The sequence below is a fragment of the Halichoerus grypus genome, chromosome X, assembly GCF_964656455.1.
Source record: "Halichoerus grypus chromosome X, mHalGry1.hap1.1, whole genome shotgun sequence".
NCBI lineage: Eukaryota > Metazoa > Chordata > Mammalia > Carnivora > Phocidae > Halichoerus > Halichoerus grypus.
The window spans coordinates 49537358-49540688 of NC_135727.1; the positions used below are offsets into that span (position 1 = coordinate 49537358).

Consider the following 3331-nt stretch of genomic DNA (forward strand, 5'->3'; position numbering starts at 1 on the left):
CAAATCTCTGTATATGTTGGATCTCACATGGCAAAACTTATAACAATTATTCAAGATTCCTTGGCATTTTGGGTCCCATAAAAAGGAATATACATATGATAGCTCTTCGATAAAATTTGTAGCTTCTGGGGCACCTTAGTGGCTCAGTCAGTTAAGCATTTGACTCTTGATTTAGGCTCAGGTCATAATTTCAGGGTCATGAGATGGAGCCTCACATTGGGCTCCATGCTCAGCGGGAAGTCTGCTTGAGATTTTCTCTCTCTTCCTCTCCCTCTGCCCCTCCCCCTGCTCATAAGTACATGCTCTCTCTCTCTCTCTCAAATAAGTAAATAAATAAATCTTTCAAAAAGTTGTAGCTTCTACTTAATAGGTCATCTACATTCAGTTTTGAATTATAGAGTTTTATGTACCATTCCTATTAATGCAGTTATCTATAGATCTGTAGTTGGAACATGAAAACATTGATAATGGAGATTATTTACTTTAATTAAGAAATATAAATAATATTAGAAAGCATACTGAATCACAAGTGAGAGGACTTAGATCCTAGTCCTGTTACAGCCACTTACTACCAAATTGGTTCAGTGTTCCCTGGGTTTAAGCTGTACTATCTTTAAACAACAACAACAACAACAAAACTTGCATTGCCTATGAAAAACACACCTGTGCTGCCTATCTCACATGGCTGTTATGAGGTTCCAAAAATATAAAAAAGACTTTTGGAATTGCTTTTAAAAACTGTATAGCACAATACAAATATAAGACGAAATTTTTATTCTACTCTTAAACTTAGGCACTTTACTTTTTGTAACACAATTTTTTCTTAAGATTTTATTTATTTATTTGTCAGAGAGAGAAAGAGAGCAAAAGCAGGGGGAGTGGCAGGCAGAGGGAGAAACAGGCAGAGGGAGAAGCAGGCTCCCCGCTGAGCACTTAGCCCAATGCAGGACTCAATCCCAGGATCCTAGGATCATGACCTGAGCCGAAGGCAGACACTTAACCGACTGAGCCACCCAGGTGTCCCTTTGTACACATTTTTGCTTTAAAGTCTGACAAATCAAACACTCACAGGATGGAGATCACAGTCAATTCTAGGTCCCAAGCAAAATACTTCTTTTCATTAATTACAGTGTTATTTTTATTCAAGTCAGGATAACTGGTATTACTCTCCATGTGAACTGAAGAAAAGTCAGTGCATATCCCTTTAGGGTGTCTTAACCCCATCCTGTGATCTTACACACTTCTCTTTGAATTTAACACATCTTGAATGAAACAAGCTTGAAATAGTATTTCTGACACCAGAGGTTTTAAAGAGATTGGTAAGATGGTTCATTTAAACATTCTGCTTTGTTATATGTACTACAGGAGAAAACAACTTAGTGAATTTGGCTTGCCAGTACTGTGGGTCTCAATCAAATCAAAGAGCATGAGGAAGCCGTCCTCTGAATAAACAAAAAGATATGATAGTAGAGAATGGAAGCACTAGCACACAGTAGAAAGGAAGAGCTTTGGACTGGTAGGCCTTGATGCTAGTATTTGTTCTATTCCTCCTTGAGCTGAGACTCCCCAGGTCCCTATTTCATAAACTGTAAATTTAGACACATGATGCAGTGGCCACATAATTCTGGAATATTGGTTTCTACTTTCTGGAAAGTAATTTGTTAAAAGTAAACAGGCCCCAGCAAGTGTTAGTCTTAGAAAATTCAACTCCAGTTAAGAAGAAATCTTAGTTTGCTACCTACAAAGATAATTTACATGGTCAGTCTTCTAAAAATTGTGGGGGGGCTCCTGGGTGGCTCACTTGGTTAAGTTTCTGACTCTTGATTTTGACTCAGGTCATAATCTCGGGGTCGTGAGATCGAGCCCCAAGTCAGGCTCTGCCCTCAGTAGGGATTCTGCTTGATAACCTCTCTCTCCCTCTCCTTCTGCCCCTCCCCCTTGCAGTCATGCTTTCTCTCTCTCTCTCTCAAAAATAAATAAGTAGATTGAAGTACATTGAGCTCCATAGAGACAGCGCTGGGGCAAGTGAGAACCAGATGGGCACTGGGCAACCCTGTGCCTTGCTGAGGAAAATAATTAAACATGGGCAAAGGAGATCCTAAGAAGCCGAGAGGCAAATGTCATCATATGCATTCTTTGTGCAAACTTGCCAAGAAGAGCACAAGAAGAAGCACCCAGATGCTACAGTCAACTTCTAAGTTTTCTAAGAAGTGCTCAGAAAGACCATGTCTGCTAAAAAGAAAGGAAAATTTGAAGACATGGCAAAGGCAGACAAGGCCAGTTGTGAAAGAGAAATGAAAACTTATATCTCCCCTAAAGGGGAAACAAAAAAGAAGTTCAAGGATCCCAATGCACCCAAGAGGCCTCCTTCAGCCTTTCTTTTGTTTTGTTCTGAGTATCACCCAAAAATCAAAGGAGAACATCTTGGCCTATCCATTGGTGATGTTGCAAAGAAACTGGGAGAGATGTAGAATAACACTGTCGCAGATGACAAGCAGCTTTATGAAAAGAACGCTGCTAAGCTGAAGGAAAAATATGAAAAGGATACTGCTGCATACAGAGCTAAAGGAAAGACGATGTGACAAAAAAGGGAGTTGTCAAGACTGAAAAGAGCAAGAGAAAGAAGGAAGAGGAAGAAGATGAGGAAGATGAAGAAGATGAAGATGAAGAAGATGATGATGATGAATAAGTTGGTTCTAGTGCAGTTTTTTTTTTCCTTGTCTATAAAGCATTTAACCCCCCATACACAAGTCACTCCTTTTAAAGAAAAAAAAATTAAAATGTAAAGCTGCATAAGATTGGTTTTTAAACTGTACAGTGTCTTTTTTTTTTTTTGTATAGTTAACACACTACCGAATATGTCATTAGATAGCCCTGTCCTGGTATTTTCAATAGCCACTAACCTTGCCTGATACAGTATGGGGGTTATAAATTGGCATGAGAATTTAAAGCAGTTTCTTGTTGGTGCACAGCACAAATTAGTTATATATGGGGATGTTAGGTTTTCATCTTCAGTTGTCTCTGATGCAGCTTCTATGAAATAATTGTTGTTCTGTTAACTGAATACCACTCTGTAATTGCAAAAAAAAAAAAAAAAAAAGTTGCAGCTGTTTTGTTGACTCAGAAATCAATCAATCTTTAAAAAATATTTGTGTGATTCTGTGTGTGCCTGTGTGGTTGTGTGTGTGCATGTGCTACCATGTAATACAGATAAACTTTATATAACAGTATTTTCAACCCAAAAAGCCATGATTAAAAATTCATTTGTATAAAATGATTTTACCTAGGAGGCCGAAAAGATGGCAGAGGAGTAGGGAACCCTATTACAACT

At 38.5% G+C, this 3331-nt stretch overlaps 1 pseudogene; it reads left to right on the plus strand.

Moving 5' to 3' along the window:
- The first annotated feature begins 2008 nt into the window (after positions 1–2008).
- LOC144380454 (high mobility group protein B1 pseudogene) lies at positions 2009–3114 on the plus strand (annotated as a pseudogene).
- Positions 3115–3331: the final 217 nt, after the last annotated feature.